Source organism: Procambarus clarkii, chromosome 1 (genome assembly GCF_040958095.1).
Source record: "Procambarus clarkii isolate CNS0578487 chromosome 1, FALCON_Pclarkii_2.0, whole genome shotgun sequence".
In the NCBI taxonomy this organism is placed as follows: Eukaryota; Metazoa; Arthropoda; class Malacostraca; order Decapoda; family Cambaridae; genus Procambarus; species Procambarus clarkii.
In genome coordinates, this window is record NC_091150.1 from 31,071,744 (window position 1) to 31,090,782 (window position 19,039).

The 19,039-nt window shown below is 49.9% G+C and overlaps 1 protein-coding gene across 1 annotated transcript in view; it reads left to right on the forward strand.

The window, feature by feature from the left end:
• The window catches only part of LOC123763058 (uncharacterized), a 307,648-nt gene that overhangs the window by 99,573 nt on the left and 189,036 nt on the right, over positions 1 to 19,039 (forward strand). The gene's annotated exons all lie outside the window — the stretch shown is intronic.

Here is a 19,039-nt window from a genome sequence, read left to right on the forward strand (position 1 = left end):
AAGGCTTTCCGACAGTCCAAAAAAATGCAGTCCGCCCATCCTTCTCTTTCCTGCTTAATCTTTGTCACCTGATCGTAGAATTCTATTAAGCCTGTAAGGCAAGATTTACCCTCCCTGAACCCATGTTGATGGGTTGTCACGAAGTCCCTTCTCTCCAGATGTGTTACTAGGTTTTCTCTCACGATCTTCTCCATCACCTTGCATAGTATACAAGTTAAGGACACTGGCCTGTAGCTCAGTGCCTCTTGTCTGTCACCCTTTTTGTATATTGGGACTACATTAGCCGTCTTCCAAATTTCTGGTAGGTCTGCCGTTTCCAGTGACCTACTATACACTATGGAGAGTGGCAAGCAAAGCGCTCCTGCACACTCTTTCAATACCCATGGTGAGATTCCGTCCGGCCCAGCAGCCTTTCTCACGTCCAGATCCAGCAGGTGCCTCTTGACTTCATCTCTTGTAATTTCGAACCCTTCCAAAGTCGCCTGGTTTACTGCCACCTCTCCTAGCGCAGTGACCTCTCCTTGTTCTATTGTGAAGACCTCCTGGAACCTCTTGTAGAGTTCCTCACACACCTCCTTGTCATTCTCTGTGTACCTGTCCTCACCCGTTCCAAGTTTCCTTCACTGTTGTTTTCCTCCTGATGTGACTGTGTAGTAGCTTTGGTTCAGTCTTGGCTTTATTAGCTATATAATTTTCATACTTTGTCTCAGCTTGTGTGTGTGAGACAGACAGACAGACAGACAGACAGACAGACAGACAGACAGACAGACAGACAGACAGACAGACAGAGAGACAGAGAGACAGACAGACAGACAGACAGACAGACAGACAGACAGACAGACAGACAGACAGACAGACAGACAGAGAGACAGACAGACAGACAGACAGACAGACAGACAGACAGACAGACAGACAGACAGACAGACAGACAGACAGACAGACAGACAGACAGCGACACCATCACTCCACTAATTGGACACAGGGCAAGAGGCAAGGTATAAATTGTATAAACAAAGTCTAATATTTGTGTTGTCAGGAATATGTTAAGTAATGGTGGAGGAGCTGACCACCCCTGGGGGAGCTGACCCCCGGGGAGCTGACCCCCAGGGGGAGCTGACCCCCGGGGAGCTGACCCCCAGGGGGAGCTGACCCCCGGGGGAGCTGACCCCAGGGGGGAGCTGACCCCCGGGGGAGCTGACCCCTGGGGAAGCTGACCCCCGAGGGGTCAGCTCCCTGCCTCATTCCTGAGAACATTGTTGATAGCCTCCATTTTTTAACTCTCCGGCAATTCCCCCCTTCCTTCCGCGTCGCTGGTACTACCCAAACGACCCTGAAAATCATTCCCGGTTGATATATTAAATGTGTCGAGTGGCTGGTTCACATCTTGCCTAATTGGGCCCGGCGCTCGGTGGTGGGATATGAAGCCCGGCGCTAATTCATGCAGAAGTTAAAAATGTAATTCCACCTTGTAATGAGTGGTTATTAAGAACGGCTGCCCCCCCCCCCCCCCCCCCCCCTCTCTCTCTCTCTCTCTCTCTCTCTCTCTCTCTCTCTCTCTCTCTCTCTCTCTCTCTCTCTCTCTCTCTCTCTCTCTCTCTCTCTCTCTCTCTCTCTCTCTCTCTCTCTCTCTCTCTCTCTCTCTCTCTCTCTCTCTCTCTCTCTCTCTCTCTCTCTCTCTCTCTCTCTCTCTCTCTCTCTCTCTCTCTCTCTGACTTGCCTCCCATGGTGGGAGCTGCCTTCCACGGTGGGAGCTGCCATCCATAGTGTGAGCTGCTATCCCATGGTGTGAGCTGCTATCCCATGGTGTGAGCTGCTATCCCATGGTGTGAGCTGCTATCCCATGGTGTGAGCTGCTATCCCATGGTGGGAGCTGCTATCCCATGGTGGGAGCTGCTATCCCATGGTGTGAGCTGCTATCCCATGGTGGGAGCTGCTATCCCATGGTGGGAGCTGCTATCTCATGGTGTGAGCTGCTATCCCATGGTGTGTGCTGCCATCCATGGTGTGTGCTGCCACCCACAGTGTGAAGTGCCTCCCACAGTGTGAGCTGCCTCCCATGGTGTGTACCACCAGCCTCTAATGGGGCACTGTGTCAAAGACTTTCTGATATTTCAAAACAGTGCAGACTACCCAACTCCTCATCCACCGTATTTCTTATCTCAAGTACATATATATTTCTCTAACACACTGCCAAACTACTGGGAAAGGCCCAGTAGGCCTACCCCTTCTTATCCTGGATCTGTTGTCTGTCCGCTATCCTGGTTCATATCGTGACCCGTTATCACCCCGGGCAGCGCCTCCTGCCCTAGATATATCTTTCTATCTCTAGTTCCTGTTATGTAAACAGTGTTTACATGGACGGTTGTCCACACACTGTCCGGGGCCCTCATGTCGGGTCTTACCTGGATCTTACCTGGGGAAGGTCTCGGGAGTTGTTCTAGTCCCAGAGCCCGGCCTGGGGGCTTGTCTTGTGATAACTTGATCCAACAGGCTGTTGTTTACTGCCAGGTGACCGCCCCCCCCCCCCGAGGTGGTGAGGCTCCTGGTGACGTCATCTTAACATTTAATGGCGAACAAAAGACAGTCGTTGAGCTGCGTGACGTCACCGCTGTCTTCTGGCGGGAGAAGCAAAGTTAGTTGGAGGTATACTGTTGGAGGTATACTGTTGAAGGTATACAGTTGGAGGTATACAGTTGGAGGTATACTGTTGGAGGTATACTGTTGAAGGTATACAGTTGGAGGTATACTGTTGGAGGTATACTGTTGGAGGTATACAGTTGGAGGTATACAGTTGGAGGTATACTGTTGGAGGTATACTGTTGAAGGTATACAGTTGGAGGTATACTGTTGGAGGTATACTGTTGAAGGTATACAGTTGAAGGTATACAGTTGAAGGTATACAGTTGAAGGTATACAGTTGGAGGTATACTGTTGGAGGTATACTGTTGAAGGTATACAGTTGAAGGTATACAGTTGGAGGTATACAGTTGGAGGAACTGTTAAGCGGGGCCGGTTGTGTTGGGGCCGGTCAGCCGGATACGGGTCGCCGGCTCCGGCTACAATTTGCATTTTCGTTTATTTCCGTCGTTGTTTATTTTATTACATTTGTGTAGAGCGGCTTTAGCGACGACACGTTTGTGGCGGTAAATGATGCCACACTTACTGTGTTGTGGGTGGCCCGCGCAGGGCTGGAATACTTCACACATGTGGTCTGATCTCACACATGTGTGGTGTGTTCACACATGTGTGGTGTGTTCACACATGTGGTCTGATCTCACACATGTGTGGTCAGTTCACACATGTGGTGTGTTCACATAAGTGGTCTGCCGTCGCAGGGGTGTTCTGGCGCGGGCCCCAAGCCTCTGGCCTGTTCGCCAGGTGTGTAGTAGTGGTTCTGCTGGTGTGGGTGTAGAGACCTGCTGGTGTGGGTGGATAAGGGAGCCAGTGTGGTGGTGGTGTATGGGGGGGTGGTGTGGGAGGCGGGGGGTGTGGGGGGCGGGTGTGGGAACCCAGGAGGGTGTGTGATCTCAGTTGCTTCCCGTTCCGCTGCCCCCATACACCCAGGCCCCGCCCACTCCCCCCATCCCCCATACACCCAGGCTTGTACACCCAGAATCCTAACAAAAGCCTGACAGAATCTCACCGTGGATACTAAAGGAAGGTGCAGAAGCACTAAGTGTGCCACTCTCTATGGTGTATAACAGGTCACTGGAAACAGGAGACCTACCGGAAAGTTGGAAGACAGCTAATGTAGTATCAATATACAAAAAGGGTGACAGGTAAGAGGCACTGAACTGCAGGCCAGTTTCCCTAACTTGTATGCAAGGTGATGGAGAAGATCGTGAGGAAAAGGCTCGTAGAGCATCTGGAGTTAAACTTAGTTAAACACAAGACAAAGTTAGAAAAGATTCAGCGGTATGCCACCAGACCAGTCCCAGAACTGAGAGGTATGAGCTACGAGGAAAGGCTAAGGGTGCTAAACTTCACGTCCCTGGAAGACAGAAGAGTAAGGGGAGACATGATAACCACCTTCAAAATTTTCAGGGAAATTGACAGGGCTGCCGGCGCCGGGAATCGAACCCCGGTCCACAGGACTACGTATCTAGCGTGCTGTCCACTCAGCCACCAGTGCCCATGGCTCGTGTGTGTAGGGGGGGGGTTAGTGTATGTGTGTAGGGAAGTAGTGTATATGTGGGGAAAGTAGTATGGGTGTGTAGAACGAGGGGGGGGGGATCCCGCACCCATACCTGACTTGGCACACCTGACACACCTGGTAGTGGGTACCGCTGTGTCAATGCTGAAGACCCATCATGTCAGGTGTCTCACCCTCCCAGGGGGATGGTGGGAGGGTGTGGGAGGGGGTGGTGGTAGTAGGAGCCGGGGCTGGAGAGCTGTAGTCCTCCCTGCTTCTCTCCCACGCTCTTCACCCATGTGTGTGTGTCTCTCACACTCCCTCCATCACGGCTGTGTTTGGTTTTCCCATCTTCCAGTTCACCAGAATGATGGTGTAATGTTCCTGTGAATGGTGAGGTGTGTGTGTGGGGGGGGGGGGGGTGGAGGAGGTGGGGGAGTAACTGGTGGGGGGGGGGGAGGTACACTCAAGGGGGTCCAGGCTACATAGGGCAAGTGTGGGCTGTGTATACACTCAGCTCGCCCTGGTGTTGACCCCTTGTCTTGTGGTGAGTGTATGTAGCGCACACACACACACACACACACACACACACACACACACACACACACACACACACACACACACACACACACACACACACACACACTCTTCTCTCTCTCGTTCCCTGTCTGATTCATACACCCTGGGGTATACATGCAATCAAGTTGCATACACACGCATACGCACACACTAGGGGGGCTTGAGGTCTGAGGGGACAGAGCTCGGGATTCGTAGTCCTAATGGGTCCGGGTTCGATCCCCGGCGCAGGCGGAAACAAATGGGCAGTTTCTTTCACCCTGATGTCCCTGTTACCTAGCAGTAAAATAGGTACCTGGGTGTTAGTCAGCTGTCACGGGCTGCTTCCTGGGGGATGGAGGCCTGGTTGAGGACCGGGCCGCTGGGACACTAAAGCCCCGAAATCATCTCAAGATAACCTCAAGAAGTGTGTGGGTGTGAACACGTGACAACAGGTCAATTACTGAGCCCTGAGTCACCCATCTTGGTGACACTAGACTATACTGCTCCACAATTCGATGCAAGTCCAGGTAGTTAGTGAGTGAGTGACCTGACACAGTGTGGGTGTCGGGTAGTTGTCCCTGAAGGCCAGGGATGCCGGGGGTTCGATCCCACCGCATGGCCTCAATATTTTTTGAAAGAATTGCTGGGCATCTTTCTCTTTTTAGGAGATATAACTTATATTATTTTTAACAAGACGCCTTGAGGCTGACGTGAGAGGGGCGCCGTCTTTACTAGCACAAATTAATCCGACTAATCACTATTTCAGGTCCGAGGACACTAATTGGAAGGCTATAGCTCGTTACCTTAATGGGTGACAAGCCAGCCCTCAGCTAATTAGTCGAGTAATGAGATATCAGATTGGTTGTTGATCTGTGTAGAGGCGAACACCTGCTGGGTTAAGACGACAGCCAGCCACCTTGTCCTCTGATGCCCCCCTCCCCCCCCCCTCACACACCCGGCCTCCACCCCTGTATCCCCCTCACCTACTGTTAGGTGAACAGAGGCATCGGGCGAAAGGAAACGTTGCTCAGACGCCTCCGTCCGGCCGTAGGAATCAGCCCCGTTGATCTATGCACGCCAGTGGTTGTTGTTGTTTAAGATTCAGCTACTGGGAACAACAGGTTGCAAGTAGCACGGGCTATGGTGATCCCGTAGTGGACTTACCTGGCACAGGAGCGGGGCTGTGACGCCAGTGGCCGTGTGTGTCGCTATGTACTTCCCCCTCACCGTTCCCTCCCTCCGTGTGTGTGTGTGTGTGTGTGTGTGTGTGTGTGTGTGTGTGTGTGTGTGTGTGTGTGTGTGTGTGTGTGTGTGTGTGTGTGTGTGTGTGTGTGTTTATTAGGGCGAAGCGAAAACCCCTTTCCCCTGTACTGGGCCTTGTGTGTGTGGGGGGGGGCCTCGATCGCGGGTCCCGGGATTGTGTTCCCTGTTGTCTCCTCAGGTCCGGCCAGAAGACAACCCTCTCTCTGTCTTCTCTCGTCGAGAAATGACGACGTTTATGAAATATTTACATTGTGTTTGTACCGTTGTTGTCTTGGATGTTAATATTAGATCTCGTTGTTTATCATGTGCTGTTTGTCTATGTTATTTCTGAGCTATATTCATAGGCTGTAGGGGGTGTGGGGCGGGTGTGTGGGTGTGGGGCGGGTGTGTGCTGCAGGTGTGTGAAGGGGCGGGTGTGTGGGGGGTGGAGCGGGTGTGTGGGCTGCAGGTATGTGAAGGGGGCGGGTGTTCAGGCGCAGGGCGCGAGTTGGTCCTTTCGGGGCTCTTCCAGGGGCTCCTCCAAGGCTCCTCCAAGGCTCCTCCAGCAGCTGTCCCTGGAGAGGAGACCCGGCACTCTTCCCCAGGCCGCTGCTGCACATTAAGAATTAAATGGCCGTGAACAAGGAGGCTGTCGTGTCTGGGGAGAGGCACACTCCTGAGACTGTCGTTGTCCTTCAGGCACATTAACTCAACATCATAATTCTCTTTGAAGGAAAATGTACGCGCTTACATCCTCTCCCTCCCCCCCCCCGCCCCCCCTCCCCCCCTCCCCCCTCCCCCCCCTCCCCCCCCTCCCCTCCCCACCCCCTCCCCACCCCTCCCCACCCCCTCCCCACCCCCTCCCCACCCCCCTCCTGAGGGATGCGTGAGGTGAGCTGTTGTGTCTCGTAGCTGTCTTGGCCCGGCTGTGTCTGTGTCTTGGCCCGGCTGTGTCTGTGTCTTGGCCCGGCTGTGTCTGTGTCTTGGCCCGGCTGTGTCTGTGTCTTGGCCCGGCTGTGTCTGTGTCTTGGCCCGGCTGTGTCTGTGTCTTGGCCCGGCTGTGTCTGTGTCTTGGCCCGGCTGTGTCTGTGTCTTGGCCCGGCTGTGTCTGTGTCTTGGCCCGGCTGTGTCTGTGTCTTGGCCCGGCTGTGTCTGTGTCTTGGCCCGGCTGTGTCTGTGTCTTGGCCCGGCTGTGTCTGTGTCTTGGCATGTATGTCTCCGTCCTGTTCTTACGATTTGACACTCCGTAAAAATACAATGGTTTTGACCAGCTAGGGACGTTGGATCCTCCTCAACCCGCCCGGCCCACCCGGCCCACCCGGCCCACCCGGGCTACTCGGGCCACCCGGGCCACCCGGGCTACTCGGGCCACCCGGGCGGGTTGTGGAGGACACAAAAATCAGCATGAATATTAACTCTGTTGAAGACATTGAAAAACTACAAGCAAATATTAATCAAGTTTTCGGCTGGGCAGCAGATAATAACATGATGTTTAACAGTGATAAATTCCAGAGGCCAGATTCACGAAAGCACTTACGCAAACACTTACGAACGTGTACATCTTTCCACAATCTTTGACGACTTTGGTTAGATTTATTAAACAGTTTACAAGCATGAAAACTTGCCATTCAACTGTTGTTATTGTTATAAACAGCCTCCTGGTGCTTCGGAGCTCATTAACTGTTTAATAATTGTAAACAAAGCCGCCAAAGATTGAGAAAAGATGTACAGGTTCGTAAGTGTTTGCGTAAGTGCTTTCGTGAATCTGGCCCCAGGTACTCAGGTACGGTAAAAATGAGAACCTTAAACATAATACAGGGTACAAAACACAATCGAATCTGCCCATAGTAGGAAAGCAACATGTTAAGGATTTGGGAATAATGATGACTGACGATCTAACGTTTAGGGAGCATAACCAAGCAAATATTGCGTCAGCCAGAAAAATAATATGATGGATTACAAGAACTTTCAAATCCAGGGATCCCATCACAATGGTTGTACTCTTCAAGCCACTTGTGTTGTCCCGTCTTGAGTACTGCTCAGTACTCACTTCCCCCTTCAGAGCAGGAGAGATTGCTGAAATAGAGGGAATACAGAGAACATATACGGCACGCATAGACGAGATAAAACACCTAAATTATTGGGATCGTCTCAAAGCCCTCCAAATGTACTCACTAGAAAGGAGACGAGAGAGATACCAAATAATATACACGTGGAAAATATTGGAGGGACAGGTCCCAAATCTACACAGTAAAATAACAACATACTGGAGTGAACGATATGGAAGAAAATGCAGAATAGAACCAGTGAAGAGCAGAGGTGCCATGGGCACAATCAGAGAACACTGTATAAACATCAGAGGTCCGCGATTGTTCAACACCCTCCCAGCGAGTATAAGAAATATTGCCGGAACAACCGTGGACATCTTCAAGAGAAAACTAGATAGTTTTCTTCAAGAAGTGCCGGACCAACCGGGCTGTGGTGGGTATGTGGGCCTGCGGGCCGCTCCAAGCAACAGCCTGGTGGACCAAACTCTCACAAATCAAGTCTGGCCTCGGGCCGGGCTTGGGGAGTAGAAGAACTCCCAGAACCCCATCCAGATACAATCCAGGTAGGGAGGGAAGGGATGTGTTGACAGAGTAATGGGTGTAAGGAGGGGAAGGCGGGGTGGCGTGTTGACAGGCGGCCACACCTAATGGCTCTTCACACCGTTCACTGTTGACTCAATATATCCTCTGATGTAGTTACCACCTGGACACTCACACCACCACCTGGACACCACTGAAGTGTCCTGCACCCCGTGTCCTGCCCCCCCCCCCCGTGTCCTGCCCCCCCCCCGTGTCCTGCCCCCCCCCCCGTGTCCTGCCCCCCCCCCGTCCCTCCCCCCCCCCCGTGTCTTGCCCCCCCCCGTGTCCTGCCCCCCCCGTGTCTTGCCCCCCCCCGTGTCTTGCCCCCCCCCGTCCCTCCCCCCCCCCGTGTCTTGCCCCCCCCCCCGTGTCCTGACCCCCCCCCGTCCCTCTGTAACACTGTAAAAGTGTTTGGTTGAGGTTAATACATACATAGAGTACATGAGTCACAGACAAGGATCGGAGAGGCGCCAGTTGTCTGCCTGAGATCTCACACCTCTAACCGTTAACGACCCCAAGTGACCTGAGGTCAGATCATGAGAATTTCACCTTGCTTCCGCTAAGCGTATAATTGGAGCCGGGTAGCCTTCAAACATGCCGACGTTTAAGGAGTGGCTTGGTAGTGCCGGAGGCTATCTACTTGTGGGCGGAGTTAGCTACTAGGTTCCCCAATATAAACTCGGAGAGCTATCGAGCATGAGGCAATAGGAGACCGGCCAGCGGAGCAGAGCAGAGGCCAGCCGTCGAGATAGGCCGTCACCAGACGGGGGGTGACGCTGCCTGAAAATTGCAGACCCCCCCCCCCCCCTCTCTATTCAACTTAGACTCAGTCCTCGGTGAGTGAACATTTAGGTGACTTGGTCGTGTTTACATATGTTGTGTGATGATCAGGGGCAGTCAAGTTGTAGGGTTCTCGAATTCTTGGATGATGACTCACTTTGCATATTAAACTGGAACATTTTAATTGAATTGCTAAATTATGATACTTCATGTGAAATATAATTATGAATTTATTATTTAAATTGTGTTTAACTTTGTTCCCTAGAGATTTTGAGTTGAGGTGAGAAAGCCTCTGTAGTTACTGGTTTCATGGTTTAGAATGAGTACATGATAAAGATGGGACCATACTAATAATGATCTCTTGATAACATCTTTTGAGAATTTTGTGATACAGACAAGTTCCATTCCTTGTCTTGTATGTAATGATCATGAATGGATGGTGGCAGCATTTCGTCTTCTACTATCTACTCTTCTACTTCTACTATCTACTCTTCTCCTTCTACCTATCTACACCTCTCCCTCCACCCCTCTCTAAACTCACACTTTCAACTAATGACTCTCCTCGCCCCTCCCACCTCCCTACCTCTCACCCCAAACCCTCACTAATTACTTCACTATTCATTTCTTTCCTCTCTTTTTCTCTTATACGTTTGTGGCAATGATTCTGTATTCTAGAGTTCTCTCTAGAGTTTCGGGTAACTGATCAAGTGACGGCGCCTTGTAGTCTTAGCACCTAGGTTGTCGAATACCTAGGTTACAAGGTGTTGAACCAGAGAGGTTGCCTTAGGAACTCTGGAGGGTGCTCTAGAATAGTTAGCTAACTGGGGACGGGATAACGGACTAGAGAGAGCTGTTTCCCCCGGCCTCGTTAGTTAACTGGGGGGTGGAATAATGGATAAGATAGAGATATTTCCCCCACCCCCCGTTACAATGATGGCAGCGGTGTTGAACAATGTTTATGTTGGTGTTCTTTTGAACATTGTTCAGTCCCACGTGTCTTTTTGCCGCTCAAGCGCTATCAGGGAGATCTGGACAGGTGTTTAATATTCGCGATTTAGCGTTTTTTCAGGTTAGGAGATAGTGATTCTCTGGCGTTGTGGTTTAGTGATTTTGTGAGTTTTGTGGTATTCAGGGAATGATCACCAGAACTTGCGTGTGTAGTGATTTATGTTAGTAATAAGATTTGGCGATTTGGGAACTTAGCGGTGTTGGTAGTGCAGGTCAGCTGAGTGTGACAGGTGACCTCGCATGTCCCACGGGGACACCCAGCCACCGCTGGTCTCCAGGTCAGTGGGGAGTGGCAGGTGTAGTTCTTAAGTAGTTTTTAAGTGGTGGTTCTGCTCAGATTATTGCGATCGACTGTTTTACTCCATTTGAACGCAATAACCCGAGGTGTACTGGTCTTGTACAGCATGCTAGGGGGAGGCTTAGTATGTCAGTAGACTTCACGTTGGGGACGCTCGACGTTAGATAGTCTGGTCACAGGGGTGGCAACAGTTTGGAGTTGTTGACCGGCGGAGAAGCTAGGGAGACACTCTGGGTCACGTAGGTGGCTGTAGGTTAAGGGTGGGAGTAATGGTTAATTATGTACTTAAGATTAGGAACGGTACAGTTAAGTTTAGGCTAGTGTTTTGTCTATTAGTGTTGATTTTTTTTTGTGACAAGTTAAAAGTAGTGATGACCTTATTCTCTCTTCTCTAACTTTCCTCTGTTACTGTTTTATGTTCCACCAAGTCAATATCATTCAGAGTTAAGTGGATTATTAAAATTTAAGTGTAGTTGTTGCCAGGAGGAGAGCTTATAATTGGACTGTGTGAACCCTATACAAACTAGAGGGTCACACAACAAGATGGAACACGGGTATTGTCGCCTTTATGTTCACCCACAGGTGGGAGCCAGAAGAGAGGAGAGACGCACATACAGAAGAGGGAGACGGCTGCTGTGTACCATACTCACGGGCGTTTATCACCACCACCACGACCAGCCCACTACCTGGAGGTCATGGTTTCACCACCACCACCACCCCCGGGGACCCCAAGATGCAGTCCTCTCGGTCGGTCAACATTGGTCTACCCAGTGGACCCCAAGACTTACGGACCCCCAGTGGACCCCAGGTCGTTCTGCAGACGACCCCAGACGACCCAGTAATGATGGAAGAGGAGCAACAACGACTCCAGTCTGTCCCACCAACATCGGTCTACCCAGGATGGACCCCAGGACGGACGGACCCCAATGGACCCCAGGTCGCTTGTCAAAGACCCATGGGAGGAGGAAGAGAGAAGAAAGAAGAGAGAAGAAAGAAGAGAGAAGAAAGAAGAGAGAAGAAAGAAGATAAGACAAGCTGAGTGAGACACGATGCCTCGTGTCCCTTGCTGGTATCAGCATCATTGCATGGAGCGTAATTGCAAGACAGGATCGTTTGCCTTAACTGGCCGCCCCTCCTACAAGCATGTTGCTCTGTTGAGTGATTCTTCCTGTGTCATGCGGACTTGATGTGGCTGTCAGAAGTAGCTCTCTGAAGGAGGCGTGCTGGAGCAACAGGGAGGAAGAAGAGTAGGATGGGATTTCTACTGTTGGCAACTATATGAAGGTCTCGAAACTTGTAGTCCCTATAGCTGTGAAGAACCCCAATATACGTCTCTCATGGTGACTGACGTAGGGCCAATTACAGATCAGCTGGGACAACCGAATTCCACGGTCCTGTGCGCAGTTCAAGTAGTAACGGCTTTCGGGTTGACCAAGTGTTGTTGTGCGTTAACGACGGAGAAGCGACGGAGGCAGTTGTGTTGAAGAAATGTGGTACAGGATTATCTACAAGACCAAGCAGTGACGTCGCCCAGCCAGAGACAATGGACGTCTGTCTATATATTTCATTTTTTAGAGTAGGATGATGTATATTTGTTTAGCTAGGATGTATTCTTTTCGTTAATAAAGTTGTCGCACACAGCTAGCTTGCTTTAGCAGTGTTGCAAAAACTTTATTTTCGGGGAGAAGGGGAGATGTAACACTGTAAAAGTGTTTGGTTTAGGTTAATACATACATAGAGTACATGAGTCACAGACAAGGATCGGAGAGGCGCCAGTTGTCTGCCTGAGATCTCACACCTCTAACCGTTAACGACCCCAAGTGACCTGAGGTCAGATCATGAGAATTTCACCTTGCTTCCGCTAAGCGTATAATTGGAGCCGGGTAGCCTTCAAACATGCCGACGTTTAAGGAGTGGCTTGGTAGTGCCGGAGGCTATCTACTTGTGGGCGGAGTTAGCTACTAGGTTCCCCAATATAAACTCGGAGAGCTATCGAGCATGAGGCAATAGGAGACCGGCCAGCGGAGCAGAGCAGAGGCCAGCCGTCGAGATAGGCCGTCACCAGACGGGGGGTGACGCTGCCTGAAAATTGCAGACCCCCCCCCCCCCCTCTCTATTCAACTTAGACTCAGTCCTCGGTGAGTGAACATTTAGGTGACTTGGTCGTGTTTACATATGTTGTGTGATGATCAGGGGCAGTCAAGTTGTAGGGTTCTCGAATTCTTGGATGATGACTCACTTTGCATATTAAACTGGAACATTTTAATTGAATTGCTAAATTATGATACTTCATGTGAAATATAATTATGAATTTATTATTTAAATTGTGTTTAACTTTGTTCCCTAGAGATTTTGAGTTGAGGTGAGAAAGCCTCTGTAGTTACTGGTTTCATGGTTTAGAATGAGTACATGATAAAGATGGGACCATACTAATAATGATCTCTTGATAACATCTTTTGAGAATTTTGTGATACAGACAAGTTCCATTCCTTGTCTTGTATGTAATGATCATGAATGGATGGTGGCAGCATTTCGTCTTCTACTATCTACTCTTCTACTTCTACTATCTACTCTTCTCCTTCTACCTATCTACACCTCTCCCTCCACCCCTCTCTAAACTCACACTTTCAACTAATGACTCTCCTCGCCCCTCCCACCTCCCTACCTCTCACCCCAAACCCTCACTAATTACTTCACTATTCATTTCTTTCCTCTCTTTTTCTCTTATACGTTTGTGGCAATGATTCTGTATTCTAGAGTTCTCTCTAGAGTTTCGGGTAACTGATCAAGTGACGGCGCCTTGTAGTCTTAGCACCTAGGTTGTCGAATACCTAGGTTACAAGGTGTTGAACCAGAGAGGTTGCCTTAGGAACTCTGGAGGGTGCTCTAGAATAGTTAGCTAACTGGGGACGGGATAACGGACTAGAGAGAGCTGTTTCCCCCGGCCTCGTTAGTTAACTGGGGGGTGGAATAATGGATAAGATAGAGATATTTCCCCCACCCCCCGTTACACCTCCCCCCCCGTGTCCTGCCCCCCCCGTCCCTCCCCCCCCCCGTGTCCTGCCCCCCCCCCCCGTGTCTTGCCCCCCCCGTGTCCTGCCCCCCCCGTGTCCTGCCCCCCCCCCCGTGTCCTGCCCCCCCCCGTCCCTCCCCCCCCCCCGTGTCTTGCCCCCCCCGTGTCTTGCCCCCCCCCCCTCGGCTGACCCCAGTGTTGGTTGTTTGGTCTTATTTATATCTCAAAGTATTGGGAATTTTGCATTCAGTTTGTAGGGTGTCTGTGAAGCCCTCTCAGCCCTCCTTTATGGTCTGGCTTGTACGGTGGTGTGTGTGTGTGTGTGTGTGTGTGTGTGTGTGTGTGTGTGTGTGTGTGTGTGTGTGTGTGTGTGTGTGTGTGTGTGTGTGTGTGTGTGTGTGTGTGTGTGTGTGTGTGTGTGTGTGTGTGTGTGTGTGTGTGTGTGTGTGTGTGTGTGTGTGTGTGTGTGTGTGTGTGTGTGTGTGCGTGCGTGTGTGTGTGTGTGTGTGTGTCTGTGTGTGTGTGTGTGTGTGTGTGTGTGTGTGTGTGTGTGTGTGTGTGTGTGTGTGTGTGTGTGCGTGTGTGTGTGTGTGTGTGTGTGTGTGTGTGTGCGTGTGTGTGTGTGTGTGTGTGTGTCTGTGTGTGTGTGCGTGTGTGTGTGTGTGTGTGTGTGTGTGTGTGTGTGTGTGTGTGTGTGTGTGTGTGTGTGTGTGTGTGTGTGTCTGTGTGTGTGTGTGTGTGTGTGTGTGTGTGTGTGTGTGCGTGTGTGTGTGTGTGTGTGTGTGTGTGTGTGTGTGTGTGTGTGTGTGTGTGTGCGTGTGTGTGTGTGTGTGTACTCACCTAGTTGTGTTTGCGGGGGTTGAGCTCTGGCTCTTTGGTCCCACCTCTCAACTGTCAATCAACTGGTGTACAGATTCCTGAGCCTACTGGGCTCTATCATATCTACATTTGAAACTGTGTATGGAGTCAGCCTCCACCACATCACTGCCTAATGCATTCCATCCGTTAACTACTCTGACACTGAAAAAGTTCTTTCTAACATTCCTGTGGCTCATTTGGGTACTCAGCTACCACCTGTGTCCCTTGTGCGTGTTACACCCGTGTTAAATAATCTATCCTTGCCTACCCTATCAATTCCCCTGAGAATTTTGTATATGGAGATCATGTCACCCCGAGCTATTCGGTCTTCCAACGACTTTAGGTACAGTTCACGCAGCATTTTCTCATAACTCATGCCTCTTACTACTGGGACTAGTCTAGTGGCATATCTCTGAACAAAATTTGTCCAGCTATGTCTTGTGCTTGACAAGGTACGGGCTCCATGCTGGGGCCGCATACTCCAGGATTGGCCTTACATATGTGGTATACAAGGTTCTGAAGGATTCCTTACGCAGGTTTCGGAAGGCAGTTCTGATGTTAGCCAGCCTTGCATACGCCGCTGATGTTATTCTGTTTATGTGGGCTTCAGGAGAAAGGTTTGGTGTGATATCAACTAGATCATTATCTCTGTCCATTTCGTGAAGGACTTCGTCTCCCATTCGGTATCTAGTGTCTGGCTTTCTATTTCCTCCGCTTAGTTTCATCACCTTACATTTACTTGGGTTGAACTTTAGTAGCCATTTGTTTGACCATTCCTTCAGTTTGTTTAGGTCATCTTGTAGCCTTATTCTTTAGCCTATATATATTTATTTATATATTTAGGCTATATCCTGTAGCCTATACATTGTCTTCTTCTGTCATAATCCTCCTCATAATGTTTGCATCATCAGCAAACATTAAGAGGGACGAGTCTATACCCTCTGGAAGATCATTTACGTACATCAGAAACAGTATAGGTCCAAGGACTGAACCCTGCGGGACTCCACTGGTGACGCCTCGCCACTCCGAGACCTCGCCCCTCACAGTGACTCACTGTCTTCTGTTGCTGAGGTACTCCCTTATCCAGTGGAGTACCTTCGCTTTCTCTCCAGCCTGCATCTCCAGCTTGTGGACTAGTTTCTTGTGTGGTACTGTGTCAAAGGCTTTCTGGCAATCCAAAAACAGGCAGTCTGCCCAGCTATCTCTTTCTTGCCTGATTTTCGTTGCCTGGTTATATAATTAAATTAATCCTGTGAGGCATGATTTGCCATCCCTGAACCCATGTTGATGTTGTCTTACAAGGTTTTTTCGCTCTTCGGTGTATTCACCTAGTTGTGCTTGCGGGGGTTGAGCTCTGTTCTTTCGGCCCGCCTCTCAACTGCCAATCAATCAACTGTTGCTAACTACTAATTAATTTTTTCACACACACACACACACACATGCGCGTGCGTGCAAGCACAAATAGGTGAGTACAAATAGGTGAGTACACACAGGAAGCAGCCCGTAACAGCTGTCTAACTCCCAGGTACCAATTTACTGCTAGATAACAGAAGCATCAGGCTGAAAGAAACTCTGCAAATCTGTTTTCGCCGGCGCCGAGAATCGAACCCCGGACCACAGGACTATGTATCCAGCATGCTCTCCACTCAGCCACTGGCGTTGTGTGTGTGTGTGTGAGAGAGAGAGAGAGAGAGAGAGAGAGAGAGAGAGAGAGAGAGAGAGAGAGAGAGAGAGAGAGAGAGAGAGAGAGAGAGAGACAGAGACAGAGACAGAGACAGAGACAGAAAGAGACAGACAGACAGACAGACAGACAGACAGACAGACAGACAGATAGAGAGAAGATTGCATACATTTCCTGGCTGTTCCACAGGTCTATTATAACCTTACCTGAGGAAAGGGTAATTTGCAAGAGTCTCCGCCTGCAATTCGGGCTGAGGAAAATGAACAAGAACAGGGAACAGAAAATGGGAAGCGCGTGACGTGTTGGGTGGTGACCTTTGTTGACCCCCGGGGGGGAGGGGGGGGGGGCGGCCAGGCCGAGGCAACTTGCCCACTTGGACTTCTCACGGGTTTTCTAACTTTCTGTTAAAAGTCCAACTGGACGTGGGAAACGCTTCACGTCTCCTTAAGGGTAACGCAAGGTCTTAAGATCTGTTGGTATCTTTGAGTGTATTTACAACCACTTGGACTGGACGGTAGAGCGACGGCCTCGCTTCATGCAAGTCGGCGTTCAATCCCCGACCGTCCAAGTGGTTGAGCACCATTCCTTCCCCCCCATCCCAAATCCTTATCCTAATCCCTTCCAAGCGCTATATAGCCGTAATGCCTTGGCGCTTTCTCTTGATAATTTCCTTCCCCTTGAGTATGTACAAGGAATAACTGTTTCAAGTTCAACAAGCAGTCCCCCGTGACGCAGTGGTTGGTGACATAACGTTTACATAAGAACATGAAGATAAACATTTAAACAAACTGTAGAAGGCGTAATAGCCATACGAGGCAGCTCCTTTCTATATATCCACCCAAACTCATTCATATATATGTCTAACCTACGCTTGAAACACTCCAGCGACCACACGTGTATTATATGTTACCCGGCGTTTGTTCTACAAATCAACAACTTTGTATATATATATATATATATTATGTTCCCGATATCGGGGACAGGAAGCCCGCAGTTGGGTCTGTATCGGGGTCCCAGCCAGCTAGGCCGCAGCACGACTGACATTGTCCAGCCCACAACAGTTGGCTGGCTCCCGCGGACCTGTTATATAACTGTTAGGTGGCAAGAGACATAAGGTCAACGGAAACGTGATGCCATCCATTTCTGTCTCGCTCGGGAATCGAACCAGTGGTTCTTGATTGTGAGAGTCGAGAACGTAGACCACTGTACCACAGGACCTCTTGCAAATTCTCAAAGCCCCCTTGAGGCAAGAAGAGGCTATAGTGGAGTGTCACGCTCCGTGCGCCTATAATTTGGGTTGATGGTTGCCTGCGCCACAACTTGCACCAATTATAGATGTGGCTAATGACCCGCGCAGCCAGTGATTACCGCGTCAAGGTTCAACTAGTTCATATATATTTCCTTCGTCACATTTTCCCGCCCGTGAAGTGGCGCCGATGTGGTAACTGTTGCTTACCTGATGGACTTACCTAGTTGTACTTGCGCGGGAGTTGCGCTCTGGCTCTTTGGTCCCGCCTCTCAACTGTCAATCAACTGGTGTGACAGTGTGTGTGTGTATGTGTGTGTGTGCGTGTGTGTGTGTGTGTGTGTGTGTGTGTGTGTGCGCGCGCCTGCAGGATCTATAGGTGTTAGCTCATGGACCCCGCCTTTCAAACTGTCGGTTGTCAATTATACTGACTTCCAACCTATTTTCCCCTCACATCTCTCTAACACACACACATCCCTAGGATGCAGCCCGTGGCAGCTCTCAGGTACCTATATTACGGCTAGGTGAACATAGGTTATTAGGTGAAAGAAACTCTGCCCATTTGTTTCTGCCTGGACCGGGAATCGAACCCCGGGCTCTTAGGACTATATAACTCCAGACCCCAAAGCGCTGTGTAACTATTTAAGTGTAGTTACAGGATGAGAGCTGCGCTCGTGGCGTCCCGTCTTCCCAGTACTCTTTGTCATGTGACTGAAATTACTGACGGTCTTGGCCTCCACCACCTTCTCATTTGTTCCACCCACACACACTAATTATGACTGTGCGTACGTGCGTGCGTGCGTGCGTGCATTCGTCCAAAACAAGGTGGAGGTCATGCATACTGTTGTAATTAGGTAGGTAATGATTATGTTCAGACGTGATTTGATATTTTTAAATAAAAAGTAGAGTCGTCATGGGTGGAGATTTTATCCATTTTCTACAGTTGGCCCAAGTGCTGCATGATCCGTTTTCTGTTGCTGGCTGTCAGCCCTGAGAAAACAATTTTCTGTAGTTGATCGTGAGTACTGCATAACCCGTTTTCTGTAGTTGACCGTGAGTACTGCATAACGCATTTTCTGTATTTGGCGGTAAGGACTGCATGATCTATTTTCTGTTGTTGACCGGCCCGGGGGATGACTGACTGAGTTACATGTAACTGGAATGTGAATACATCGCCAAAACCGGAACTGGGTGAAGCATTGGACCACCATATTGGAACATACAGCCTAAATGTCTTAACAGTGATCCTCTTTTGTTTTTACGCTAGATACGCCTCGCCCAGAGTCCCAGTGGACACAAATATAAAATACTGTCTAACTCAAAAGTTTATAAGAATCTTTGTCACGGGTTAAAGTTATTTTGCACGCATGAGAGTGATATGTTTATCTACCTACGAGTTTATTAATGCCTCGAACTTGAACCGACTTATGTAATTCTTATGGGCCGAGAATGGGAAGCATGTAGTCAGGATTTAGACTACATGCTTAGATTTTGTGTAGGCCTATGTCGCTACCATATGTCGCTCTTCCTTCTCCCGCCCAGCCTCTTCAAGTGTGAGTACTCGCAGTAACTATGTTATCGTTAGTACCAATGTGT